Source organism: Eurosta solidaginis, chromosome 1 (assembly GCF_040869045.1).
Source record: "Eurosta solidaginis isolate ZX-2024a chromosome 1, ASM4086904v1, whole genome shotgun sequence".
NCBI classification, from domain to species: Eukaryota; Metazoa; Arthropoda; class Insecta; order Diptera; family Tephritidae; genus Eurosta; species Eurosta solidaginis.
Window position 1 is genome coordinate 26,291,737 of NC_090319.1, and position 14,252 is coordinate 26,305,988.

Consider the following 14,252-nt stretch of genomic DNA (forward strand, 5'->3'; position numbering starts at 1 on the left):
AAAATCCCTGAAAATCTCTGAAAAAACGCAGGGAACTGAACTGGAGATATAAAACTTGAGCCGTAAGTCAGAACCCGATGACAATGCAATATTTTATCAAAAAATTTCGCTAGGTGGCGCATGGATCGAGATATTAAGAAAATTAGTTTTGATTTGGGAATCTTTCAATCCATTTTTAACTAACTTCCCGGTTACCTAGAGACTTGAAACTTGGCGCACAGTTCGAGGCTTGGTGACAATACCACATACAGAAAACAAAATTCCGCTAGGTGGGGCCGGTAAGTGAGATAACTACAAATCCTTGAAAAACGGGGGGGAATCTTGCAATCGATTTTTGAGTAACTTCCCAGTGAGCTGGAGATATGAAACCTGAGCCGTAAGTCAGAACCCGGTGACAATGCAATATTTGATCAAAAAAATTTCGCTAGGTGGCGCATGGATCGAGATATTAAGAAAGCTAATTTTGATTTGGGAATCTTTCAATCCATTTTTAACTAACTTCCCGGTTACCTAGGGACTTGAAACTTAGCACACAGTTCGAAGCTTGGTGACAATACAATATACAGAAAACAAAATTCCGCTAGGGGCGTGCTAATTGAGACAACTACAAATCCTTTAAAACTGAGGGGAATATTGCAATCGATTTTTGAGTAACTTCTCGGTGAGCTGCCAATATGAATATGAAACTTGAGCTGTAAGTCGGAACCCGGTGACAATGCAACATTTGATAAAAAAAATTCGCTAGATGGCACGCGGATCGAGATAGTGAGAAAACAAATTTTAATTTGGGAATCTTTCAATCCATTTTTAAATAACTTCCCGGTGACCTAGAGACTTGAAACTTGGGTCTTGGTTTAGAACCCGGTAACAATGCAACATTTGATAAAAAAAAATTCGCCAGGTGGCACGCGTATCGAGATAGTAAGAAAACAAATTTTAATTTGGGAATCTTTCAATCCATTTTAACTAACTTCCCGGTGGCCTAGAGACTTGAAACTTGGCACTTATTTAGAGGCCTGCAGACATTACAACTTTCAGGTGGCGCGCTAGTCAAGATAACTGCAAATGTTTTAAAAACGGGGGGAATCTTGCGATCGATTTTTGAGTAACTTCCCGGTGAACTGGAGATATGAAACTTGAGCCGTAAGTTAGAACCCGGGGACAATGCAATATTTTATCAAAAAAATTCCGCTAGGTGGCACATGGATCGAGATATTGAGAAAACTAGTTTTAAATTGGGAATCTTGCAATCGATTTTTAACGAACTCCCTGGATATCTAGAGACTTGAAACCTGAAATATAGTTTAAAATTCGGTGAAAATGCAACGTTTGATCAACTAATTTGAGCTACGTAACGCACAAGTCAAACTATTTAGAAGATTATGCCATACCTTCATGGCTAGCCTCCTGAGTGTTGCAGGCGTTGTAGAATCCCACCTCTTTGAAGGCCCAACTCTATGCACGTCCTTGCATAGTTTTAGGCGTACGCGACTTTCACCACGATTATTTTAGACTTTCAGGCGTATGTGAATATCACCACGATTTTCAGCTGTGAAAAATAAGTAGCTGACAAACGAGGTGGAATACTCCCTCAACAATTGTGATCATATTGACCAACATCGATTGCTTTGCACTATCCGGCTTCGGCTGGAGTCGAATAATCGCCAACAAGAACCATTCATTACATTCATCCTCTTTGTCCAACTCACCCGCTCCACCAATATCAAGAACATCGAACAGCTATAATAATTTTCCGATTTATATGTAGCACACATACATCTTTCTACAGTCACCTAAGCCGAATATAGATGTAGACGTAGTACGGCCGAGCAACGCCAAAGAACTGGTATCTATTTTGAACAAATAAATAAAGATAAGAATTTTCACTTAGGAATTACTGAAATTACTAATCAATGTTGCAATTGCCTTTTTGTAGGCAGTACTAAAAAATTGAAAATAATTATAATTTTAAATCCCGAAATTCTTTTACAAGAGCTATTGTTATAGTTTTTTAGTCAAAACTCAAGAAGACTATGTCTGTATTAAACGAAAAATTGCCTTCTATTTTTTGGTCCATTTATATAAAGGTAGTCCGTAAAATATTTTTATCATCTTTTTATTATGAATAAAAAAAAAATACATTTTGTTTTTAAGTTAAATTAATTGATATGACAAGGGTGAAAGGATTACTACTCATAGAACAAAGGAGTGAAACTACAATTAGCTAAAACCAAAGGCAATTTTTAGATGAAATAGTGTTGCTTTTTCGGGTATTTAGTTGGTTACAAAGAGTGTAATTATAGCTATAACCTTTCGTTACAGGATTCATTTAAAAAACCCAAAAATAGAACGAACAAGTAAGGAAAGCTAAGTTCGGGTGTCGCCGAACATTACATACTCAGCTGAGAGCTATGGAAATCACGATGTAGGAAAATGAACCTAGGGTAACCCTGGTATGTGTTTGTATGACATGTGTATCAAATGGAAGGTATTAAAGAGTATTTTAAGAGGGAGGAGCCTTAGTTCTATAGGTGTACGCCATTTAGGATATCGCCATAAAGGTGGACCAGGGCTGACTCTAGAATTTGTTTGTACGATATGGGTACCAAATGAAAGGTGTTAATGAGTATTTTAAAAGGGCGTGGGCCTTAGTTCTATAGGTGGACGCCTTTTCATGATACTGGCATAAAGGTTTATATATGTAAACGCCGAACAGTATTCCTGCCAAGATTCCAAGGGCTTTTGATTTAGCCCTGCAGACCTTTTTTCATTTTACAAAGTTTTTTTCTAAAGTTATATTTTGCGTTAATCATCCCTTTTTTCATATTTGGTATAGAATCATGGCATTTTTTTCATTTTTCGTAATTTTCGATATCGAAAAAGTGGGCGTGGACATAGTCGGATTTCTGCCATTTTCCATACCAAGATAAAGCGAGTTCAGGTAAGTACGTGAACTGAGTTTAGTAAAGATATATCGATTTTTGCTCAAGTTATCGTATTAACGGCCGCGCGGAAGGACAGACGGTCGATTGTGTGTAAAAACTGGGCGCGGCTTCGGCCCATTTCGCCCATTTTCACAGAGAACAGTTATCGTCATAGAATCTATGCACCTACCAAATTTCACAAGGATTGGTGAATTTTTGTTCGAATTATGGCTGTAAAAGTATCCTAGACAAATTAAATGAAAAAGGCGGAGCCACGCCTATTTTGAAAATTTCTTTTATTTTTGTATTTTATTGTACCATATCATTACTGGAGTCGAATGTTGACATAATTTGCTTATCTTCTATATATATATAAAAATGGTGTGAAAAATGTATAGTAATTCATCAATTGAGAACGGCAGGACCAATTTGGCTCACATTTTTTTTTTCAGTTTTTCGTAATTGCTAGGAGAAGGTTTTTACTAAAGAAAATTTTGGGAAAACCCTGCGGAAAGGTCGGAAAGTTGGAGAAATCGAAAATTCATTATTAATATAACGAGATAAATAACAGATGGTGCTGTATTTCTGTAAGTTTCGGATAATTGTGAAATTCATTGTGATAAAATTGCATTTTGAGTGGAGAAATTAACGAGATAAATAACAGATGGCGCTGTTGAGCGTAATTTGACAGGTGCATTTTTCTCATTGTCATTTTTTATTAAACAAATGTGCTATTTTTCTTAGTGCAATTTATTCGAGTTTTTCTGATTTTCGTGTTCATCGATTTATTTTTCTGATTTCGGATAGTCATATATCGCGTTTCACATCCACAAACGGTACAAGCATTACTATCAATTCGATCATTTTATAAGAAAATAAGTTTGCGTGTAAAAAGTGAGGTTATCTTCTAGAACTGTGGGCATACATTGCGATACATTCCTTCCGTAAGTATTTTTTTTAAAGAATTTTCTTTTTAACAGGATTAGTCAAAAATTACTTTATTGCATTTTAGCTACAGTTATTTGCTTGGCTAATGCCTCCTATTAGACGATCGAACCTTGGACGACGAACACGCCGTGCAATAATTAGTCAGAATGTCCGTGATAATCAAACGCAAGAGGAACGTGAGAAGAAAATGAATGGAGACGTGCCCATATTGCACAAGTTCGCGCTGCACAATCACCACCACAAATTCAACAAAATGCTGCTTCCGAATACGTTTCCGCGACAGCCTACAAAGATCTTTGCTGCGTTGTTATCGGCTCATTGTCTGTCGTACGCCAGCATTGCAATGCTTTGAAGTTTCAATCAGAAACCCCCGGCTTATGCTGCATTGGTGGCAAAGTGAAATTACCCGTTTTAACCCACCCACCAGAGCCATTGTATTCGTTACTCTATGGAAATACAATCCAATCAAAACATTTTCTAGAGAATACACAAAACTATAACGGATGCTTTCAAATGACATCATTTGGAGCCCAAGTTGTTGATGTACCGTACCCGGCTACAATTACACTTTTAAGGTAATGATGTCCCATTATTATCAAAGTGAACAATTATTGTTATATTTTTTCGAAATTGCTTCCAAAGATTCAGATTCAAGGGAAAATTCACCATCGAGCGAGCGCTTTGTTACCACTACCGAACGAAGATCATAAGTTCCTTCAGATCTATTTCGTTGGTGATTCGGCAATTGAACTAGATCAGCGTTGTGCAATTTTTACTGCGACTAAACGTGAAATGATCGAACAATTACAAAATCTTCTGCATGAGCATAATGAATTGGTCAGATTGTTCAAAACAGCATTGGATATGATGCCTTCAGACGACCACGAAATCATTATTAGAGCAGACAAAAGACCCGCTGGAGGCCATGCAAGACAATTCAATGCTCCCACTATCAATGAAGTCGCAGTGGTGATTGTTGGCGAAAATAAGGAATCACGCGATATTGTTCTTTACCGAAGGCATGGTGGATAATTTAAGCGCGTTTACGAGACGCATCGGTTATATGATGCACTTCAATACCCGTTGATGTTCTGTCGTGGAGAGGATGGATATCACTTCAATATAAAGATGGTTAATGCAACGACAGGTTTGTTTACAAGTCATCACTATTATTTTATTTTGCATCCGAGTTCGAAATCATATTTCAGGAGAAGAAACGAATAAGAAGGTCACCTCAATGAATTTTTATGCGTATCGTTTGATGATTCGGCGCGATGTTGACAATCATCTCTATATCTATCTAGATATCGCCGGTTGTTTCAACAGTACTGCGTTGACATGTACGTCAGGGTCGAAACGGAGTGCCTCAATTTCATTCGTTTCAATCAGTCCAAGTTACGATCAGATGAATACATTCACTTGCGTGATGCCATGGCTACTGTCGGTTGTTTGACCATTTTTCCAGCTACTTACGTTGGAAGCCCGCGCCACATGCACGAGTACGCTCAGGTTGCGATGACGTATCTGTGGAATTACGGACGGCCGGATTTATTCATCACGTTCACTTGCAATCCGTATTGGCCTGAAATTACGAATCTCTTGCTGACAGGACAAACTTCCAGCGATCGTAATGACATCATTGCACGAGTGTTCAAACAAAAGATCAAAGTACTCATGGATTAGATCGTTAAGCATAAGGTTTTTGGCATAATCCGTTGTTGGATGTACTCGGTTGAATGGCAGAAGCGTGCCTTACCACATGCAAACATTTTGCTTTGGATGCTCGACACAATCCGTCCAGATGATATTGATTCGATCATTTCGGGTGAATTACCAGATCCATAAACTGATCCGGAGCTGTATTCCATTGTGACAACGAACATGATCCATGGGCCTTGCGAAGTCCACAACCCAGACTCGCCGTGCATGGAAAACGGAAATTGCACAAAGCGTTTCCCCGTCCGTTGGTGGCTGACACAATCCCTGGTATCGATGGATATCCATTGTATCGGCGTCGACATGGCGGTATTTGGCATTGTTGAACCAAATGCAAACGACGAGGTAACGAAATTTCAACTTGGACTTTACGTGAGTTGTAACGAGGTAATTTGGCGCCTGTTTTCGTTTCCGATTCATGAACGTCACCCGACTGTGGTACATTTGGCAGTACACTTGGAGAACGGTCAGCGTGTCTACTTACGGACGCAAAAGAGCAGAACAACCACCAGCTACAACGTTGACAAATTTCTTTTCGACATGCGAAAGCGATCCGTTCGCAAGGACTTTACTGTATTCGGAAATGACACGCTATTATACATTTAGCGCTGCATCAAAGAAGTTTCAACGCCGGAAAAAAGTTAATGTTGTTGCTGACTTTACTGGTGTCTATTCCACCAATGCTCTCGGACGAATATACACAGTTCATCCACGCCAAGATGAATGCTTCTATCTTCGCTTGCTTTTGGTATACATCAGAGGCCCTACATCCTTCGATTCCCTGCGTACTGTGGATGTTGGGTTATGCGCCACGTTTCGAGAGGCTTGCCAACGTTTGAATTTGCTTGAAAACGATACACATTGGGACTCCACTCTCGCCGATGCAACTGTTTCTTCGCCAGCGAATCAAATTCGTACATTGTTTGCGATCATCATAGCCGCATGTGATCCATCGAACCCGACCGCATTGTGTGACAAATATAAGGACGAGATGGCTGACGACATTTTATGCAGATTTCGTATGAAAACTTTGAATTTCGATCTTCAAGTTAATGACGAGATGCGCAACGAAGCGTTAGTTCTGACTATGATCGAGATGAGCTGGCCGAAAGAGTCCGAACAAATGGGCAGCTGTTGAATGCAGAGCAGAAGAACGTGTACATTTACTTTCTCGATGCTCCTGGTGGGACAGGAAAAACATTCGTCATTCTTTGGCTACAATTCGGGCAAGATCTCAAATTGCGTTGGCTGTTGCTTCCTCTGGCATTGCTGCCACGTTATTGGAAGGCAGTCGAACTGCACATTCAACTTTAAAACTGCCGATGAATCTACACTCGGTAGACAAGCCAACGTGCACAATCTAACGATATATGAGATCAAGGCAAGAAAGCCAACTATTTTGCTATTATCGTTGATGCTACGCCTGATGCTAGTCACGTTGAACAGACTACGTTCATTTTGCGCTACCTCCATTTCATTTCGAAAGCAACAAATTTTACAATTCAAGAACGGTTTTTGGCCTTCGTGGATTGTAACCAACAAACTGGTCAGGAAATCGCAGATTTAATTTGCTATACTCTAGGTAAACATGAAATCCCATTAAAAGATCGTTGTGCACAAGGGTATGATAACGGCGCCAACATGAAATGAGCTTACAATGGAGCAGAACGTCATATTCTCAACAAAAGCTCGAATGCTGATTATTCGCCTTGTGCAACCCACAGTATCAATTTATGTGGTATTGATGCTGCAGAATGTTGAACGGCTGCAATTACTTTCTTCGGAGTTGTACAAAAATGTGTTACTATTTTCAGCAGTAGTTGTTACGCCAGCCTTAAGGGCAAAACATCACCAGCAACCAAACCATGTGCATTCTATGCAAAAGTATCTTAATCCCGGTAGCTAGGCGTGTTGCGCAGCATTAGTGGAAGGATGCTGCTATGCGCATGCGGGGGCGTGTTCAAGTTATGCAACGAAAGCGCATGCGTGGGTGTGTGCGTGTGGAAAAACGAAAGCAAAGTACATAGGTGTGTGTGGTGTGTTTGAGTGAAATTTAAGGAATTCCGTTTAGATACGGGTATGTGAAGAGTTAACCGAAACTCAGAAATTCATTAGAAAAGTTGTCTCAATAGTGCGTGGTCGTGCTGCGGAAAAGTCGCGTGTGAAAGTAGTCAAGTCAAGTCAAAAAAAAAAAAAAATTTTTAATATATATATTTTTTTTATGTAAAAAAAAAAATACCGATACGGTCGTACCGCTTTAGCGGTTTTTTTAAACACGTTATTAAAGAAACCGCAAACCCAGGGAAGAAAAAAAAACCCTTCAACATCCTACCACAGGTAAGGTGATACCGTTTTAAAAATTATTTTTATTTAAAAGTGTTAAATTAATTTTTGCCCCTTCCTTGCATAAATTTCAATCAAGTATAAAAATAAATCGTAAATTTCCTTTTTGGTGTCTTGATTTTTAAATAGTTTGACAATAAATTAAATTTGCACGTAAATTAAACTCACTTTTATATAAACCTTTTCTTCATCTGTAAATTCCCTTTTTTTCATAAAGCGGATTTTTGTGCATAAAATAATGCATGGGGTGTACCAAAAGGTGTTGTAAAAGGTGAATCAAAATTAATAAAAAAAAAAAAAGTTGTGATCAAATGGAAATTTAATGAATTTTAATTGCAAATAAAATAAATTTTTGATGAAAAATTACGATTTAATTAAAATAATATATAAAAGCAAATAAAACCTACGTAAGATAAAAATAAAATTAAATGATAAATAAAATAGAAGTGTTTAAAATAAAAATAAAATAAATAAAAATAGAAAAAAAAACTAAAAATAGCATTAAAAATAAGAAAAGAAAAAAACTCGAAATTAAACCAAAAATAAAATTTATTTGGAAAAAAAAAATGCAAATTAAACTAAAAATAAAATTAATATAAAAAGAAAAAAAAATTTGTATGAAGTTAAATTTAGTTAAAGTAAAATCAAAATTAAATTAAATTAAAGTTATTTAAAATTAACGCAAAAAGAAATAAAATTAAATTTGCCTAAAATAAAATCTAAATGTAAATAAACCTAATGTGTTGAAAATTAAATCAAAAAGTAGCTTAAATTAAATTAGTTGGAAATAAAAGCAGTGGTAACCTAAAGTCCGTTATGTGAAATAAAATTCCAAAATTAAATTAAAGTAAATTTATTGAAAATAAAAGAAAAATTAAACCGAATAAAAAGTATCTAAATTAAAAACGAAAAGTAAATGGAAATAAAGCTTCCTAAAATAAGATCCAAAATTAATTAGATTAAATTTATTTAAAGTAAAATCAAAAATTTAATTGAATTAAAATAAAATCAATATTAATTTAATGCAAACTTGCTAAAAGTGAAATCAAAAGTAAATTACACAACACCGACTATTAAATTTGAAATTGAAATGAATAAAGGCTTTTTTTTTTTGAAATGAAATAGGAATTAAACTAAATGAAATTAATTTAAAATAAAACTAAAAATTAAGCCTAAATAAACTTCAGTTAAAATTAAAAGTAAGAAGGTTTAGCCAATATGGAAGTTAACATTTTTTTTTTGCATTTGATATACATGTGTACATACCGACATATAGACATATAAGCCAAAGTTCGGTATCGAAGATACTCAACCGAACTTGAGAAAATATGGCTATGTGAGGTATATACATACATATGTACAAAGACACCAGCTGTAAATTTTGATTTTAGTCATTTTGGTTTTTTTTTTCGTTTGCGGAATTCTTTGGCGGGACGAAGGAAACGGGCCAGAATACTTACCCGCATACATTACCCAGAGCGACCGCAGGAACGGCGGAATATTGGGACCGCCGATCAGTAGAGCTCGGAGAAGAGAGAGAGAGAGCGCAAGAGAGAGGATCGGCCAAAGTGACCGAAAGTGGACGGTAGACAGCAGCAGCGACGACAGCGACGCCGCCAGCACCCACGCAGCGTCAAGAAGCGACAACAGCAGCAGCAACACAGCGACGTCACCATCGCCGACGCCATCAACATTGAACGCCCAAGGAGGGCATGAAAGGGCATTTGCATACACATTTTTATACTCAGTTGAGCAGAGCTCACAGAGTATATTAAGTTTGATTGGATAACGGTTGGTTGTACATATATAAAGGAATCGAGATAGATATAGACTTCCATATATCAAAATAATCAGGATCCAAAAAAAATTTGATTGAGCCATGTCCGTCCGTCCGTCCGTCCGTCCGTCCGTTAACACGATAACTTGAGTAAATTTTGAGGTATCTTGATGAAATTTGGTATGTAGGTTCCTGAGCACTCATCTCAGATCGTTATTTAAAATGAACGATATCGGACTATAACCACGCCCACTTTTTCGATATCGAAAATTTCGAAAAACCGAAAAAATGCGATAATTCATTGCCAAATGCGGTTAAAGCGGTGAAACTTGGTAGATGGGTTGACGTTATGACGCAGAATAGAAAATTAGTAAGATTTTGGACAATGGGCGTGGCACCGCCCACTTTTACAAGAAGGTAATTTAAAAGTTTTGCAAGCTGTAATTTGGCAGTCGTTGAAGATATCATGATGAAATTTGGCAGGAACGTTACTACTATTACTATATATGTGCTAAATAAAAATTAGCAAAATTGGATGAAGAACACGCCCACTTTTTAAAAAAAATTTTTTTTAAATTAAAATTTTAACAAAAAATTTAATATCTTTACTGTATATAAGTAAATTAAGTCAAAATTCAACTCCAGTAATGATATGATGCAACAAAATACAAAAATAAAAGAAAATTTCAAAATGGGCGTGGCTCCGCCCATTTTCATTTAGTGTGTCTAGAATTTTTTTAATGCCATAAGTCGAACAAAAATTTACCAATCCTTTTGAAATTTGGTAGGAGCATAGACTCTATGACGTTAACCGTTCTCTGTGAAAATGGTCGAAATCGGTGGAAGCCACGCCCAGTTTTTATACACAGTCCACCGTCTGTCCTTCCGCTCGGCCGTTAACACAATAACTTGAGCAAAAACCGATATATCTTTACTAACCTTAGCCCACGTACTTATCTGAACTCACTTTATCTTGGTATAAAAAATGGCCGAAATCCGACCATAACCACGCCCACTTTATCGATATCGAAAATTACGAAAAATTAAAAAAATGCCATAATTCTATACCAAATACGAAAAAAGGGATGAAACATGGTAACTGGATTGGTTTATTGACGCAAAATATAACTTTGGAAAAAAACTTGGTAAAATGGGTGTGACACCTACCATATTAAGTAGAAGAAAATGAAAAAGTTCTACAAGGCGAAATCAACAGGCCTTGGAATCTTGGCAGGAATACTGTTAGTGTTATTGAATATATAAATAAATTAGCAGTACCCGACAGATGATTTTCTGGATCACCTGATCCACATTTGGTCGATATCGCGAGAACGCCTTCACATATACATCTAAGGGCCACTCGCTTTTAAAACCCTCATTAATACCTTTAATTTGATATCCATATCGTACAAACACATTCTAGAGTCAACCCTGGCCCACCCTAATGGCGATATCTCGAAAAGGCGTGCACCTATAGACCTAATGCCCACTTCCTCTTAAAATGCTCAGTAACACCTTTCGTTTGATACCCATATCGTAAAAACATTCTAGAGTCACCCCTGGCCCACCCTAATGGCGATATCTCGAAAAGGCGTCCACCTATAGACCTAATGTCCACTCCCTCTTAAAATGCTCAGTAACACCTTTCCTTTGATACCCATATCGTACAAACATTCTAGAGTCACCCCTGGCCCACCCTAATGGCGATATCTCGAAAAGGCGTCCACCTATAGACCTAATGCCCACTCCCTCTTAAAATGCTCAGTAACACCTTTCGTTTGATACCCATATCGTACAAACATTCTAGAGTCACCCCTGGCCCACCCTAATGGCGATATATCGAAAAGGCGTCCACCTATAGACCTAATGCCCATTCCCTCTTAAAATGCTCAGTAACACCTTTCGTTTGATACCCATATCGTACAAACATTCTAGAGTCACCCTTGGTCAACCTTTATGGCGATATCTCGAAAAGGCGTCCACCTATAGAACTGAGGATTACTCCCTTTTAAAATACTCATTACCACCTTTCATTTGATACCCATATCGTACAAACACATTCTAGAGTCACCCTGGCCCACCCTAATGGCGATATCTCGAAAAGGCGCCCACCTATAGACCTAGTGCCCACTCCCTCTTAAAATGCTCAGTAACACCTTTCGTTTGATACCCATATCGTACAAACATTCTAGAGTCACCCTTGGTCCACCTTTATGGCGATATCTCGAAAAGGCGTCCACCTATAGAACTAAGGATTACTCCCTTTTAAAATACTCATTACCACCTTTCATTTGATACCCATATCGTACAAACACATTCCAGAGTCACCCCTGGCCCACCCTAATGGCGATATCTCGAAAAGGCGTCCACCTATGGACCTAATGCCCACTCCCTCTTAAAATGCTCAGTAACACCTTTCGTTTGATACCCATATCGTACAAACACATTCTAGAGTCACCCCTGGCCCACCCTAATGGCGACATTTCGAAAAGGCGTCCACCTATAGACCTTATGCCCACTCCCTCTTAAAACGCTCAGTAACACCTTTCATTTGATTCCCATATCGTACAACTAGAGACACCCCTGGTGCACCTTTATGGCGATATCTCGAAACGGCGTCCACCTAGGGAACTAAGGATCACTCCTTTTCAAAATACTCATTAACAGCTTTCATTTGATACCCATATCGTACAAACATATTCTAGAGTCACCCCTGGTCCACCTTTATGGGGATTTCTCGAAAAGGCGTTCACCTATAGAACTAAAGCCCATTCCCTTTTAAAATACTCATTATCACCTTTCATTTGATACCCATATCGTACAAACACATTCTAGAGTCAGCCCTGGTCCACCTTTATGGCGATATACCGAAATGGCGTCCATCCATAGAACTATGGCCTACTCTCTCTTAAAATACTCTTTAATACCTTCCATTTGATACACATGTCATACAACCACATTCCAGGGTTACCCTAGGTTCATTTTCCTACATGGTGATTTTCCTTATTTTGTCTCCATAGCTCTCAACTGAGTATGTAATGTTCGGTTACACCCGAACTCAGCCTTCCTTACTTGTTTTTATTGGAATTTTTCTTTTTTCGTATGGGCTTTTGCACTATTTTGCCTCACCATTTTCTTTTTGACTATTATTATTAATATTCACTTTGAAATTTTCCTGTAATTATTTTTATTAATTTTCGTCAATAGTTTTTTTTCATACCATATCTTCACTTATTTTGTTCACTGCAGCATTTCGTATTACATTTAGCTCGTAGTAATTTTCCGTAGGTTCTCCTAATTAGGGTTATATTCAAAAATACACTAGCACTAGCATTTAATTGCCGATTTGGAGCTTCTCTCCTCGATTTTTTTTTTGTAATTCGCTCTTTCTCGTTTTAAACTTTCTATATTTTTTCGGTTTTTTTTTTTATTTCTCTGTCACTTATAGTTTTCGCGTTTTCCTCTTCGTTTTTAATTTTGTTCAGTTTGCGTGTTTACCCACTCGCCGCCCGCTATCGCGAGTGAGTGATCACGGTGACATTTAAAAACTTCATTGAACCTTTGCTCAGGCAGTAAAAGGTATTTTTTTTATGAGTAGGCAAAGGCATATGTATGTAAATTTCCCTTCCTCACAGGTCCCCGCAGCTTGAAGGCGCCTCCAATGCTGATGTGCTGAGATCAGGTGAGTGAGAAAATTGACAATACTATTTGTGTTCCATTTCTTTACATATATGTCAATGACCGATATATCTAATGCCTTAGCCTAGGTCAGGGATTTACTTTTAATTTTTGCTTAACGTTTGAATTTTTGCCACATATATATGAATTCGTTTTTTTTTGTAATTTTAAAGATATCAAAAGACATAGTTAGATACGACAACCATTAGGGTGTGCCTGTTCACGTACACCAGATTATTTTTCTCGTTAACTTCTTTTTGATCAAATATATTTTTCTTGCCTTTTGGTATCAAATACTAAGTTAAAATAATATACGGGTTTTTGCTTGTATATCGGTGGTTAAAGCGATAGCTAACGTTGAATTTTTGATTAGCATATATTTTTATTCAACTAATTTTCAAATTTTTTATTTTTCTTTTATTTCCTTTCCTTTTTTTTTGTATATTTCATATTTTTGGAATTTTTATATTAAGGAATGGTTAGAATGTAAGCTTTTTTATATTTTTTTTTTTTGTAAGAATATCTGAGGAATCACACTTAGTAGGAGATAGGTCTAACTTTAAATTTTATAAATAAAGATATGCTTATAACGATTTGGAATTTTACGAGTTGAGCTTTTTGTTGATCACTGTAATGGAGGGCTGATTTTAAGATCTTTGGTGTGGGGGTTGCTCTGGGCTTAAGAGGGGACGTAGGGGTGATGGCCTAATAGACTTGCAGACAGACAGACTTGAGTCAGGTTTGGGGGCGCCGTAAAATTAGAGGAGTCAGCACGGCGCCCATGGCTTCGTGTAAGATACGCGAAGAGGGTGGGTAGACTCCACCTGACTAGACAGGCCTCCACCTTTTTTCCCCCTTTTTTTTGA

The 14,252-nt window shown here is 37.4% G+C and overlaps 1 protein-coding gene across 9 annotated transcripts in view; it reads right to left on the minus strand.

Moving 5' to 3' along the window:
- The window catches only part of LOC137250494 (uncharacterized), a 119,379-nt gene extending 105,624 nt beyond the window's left edge, over positions 1–13,755 (minus strand). For 2 of the 9 annotated variants that reach the window (XM_067783445.1, XM_067783434.1), the window contains exon 1: positions 12,838–13,754. The gene's annotated coding sequence lies outside the window, so the exon portion shown is untranslated. Of the gene's footprint in view, positions 1–1,391; positions 1,851–12,837 lie in introns of all 9 variants that reach the window. The other 7 variants (XM_067783454.1, XM_067783405.1, XM_067783396.1 and 4 more) reach the window with 7 other exon arrangements.
- Between the last annotated feature and the right edge of the window lie 497 nt (positions 13,756–14,252).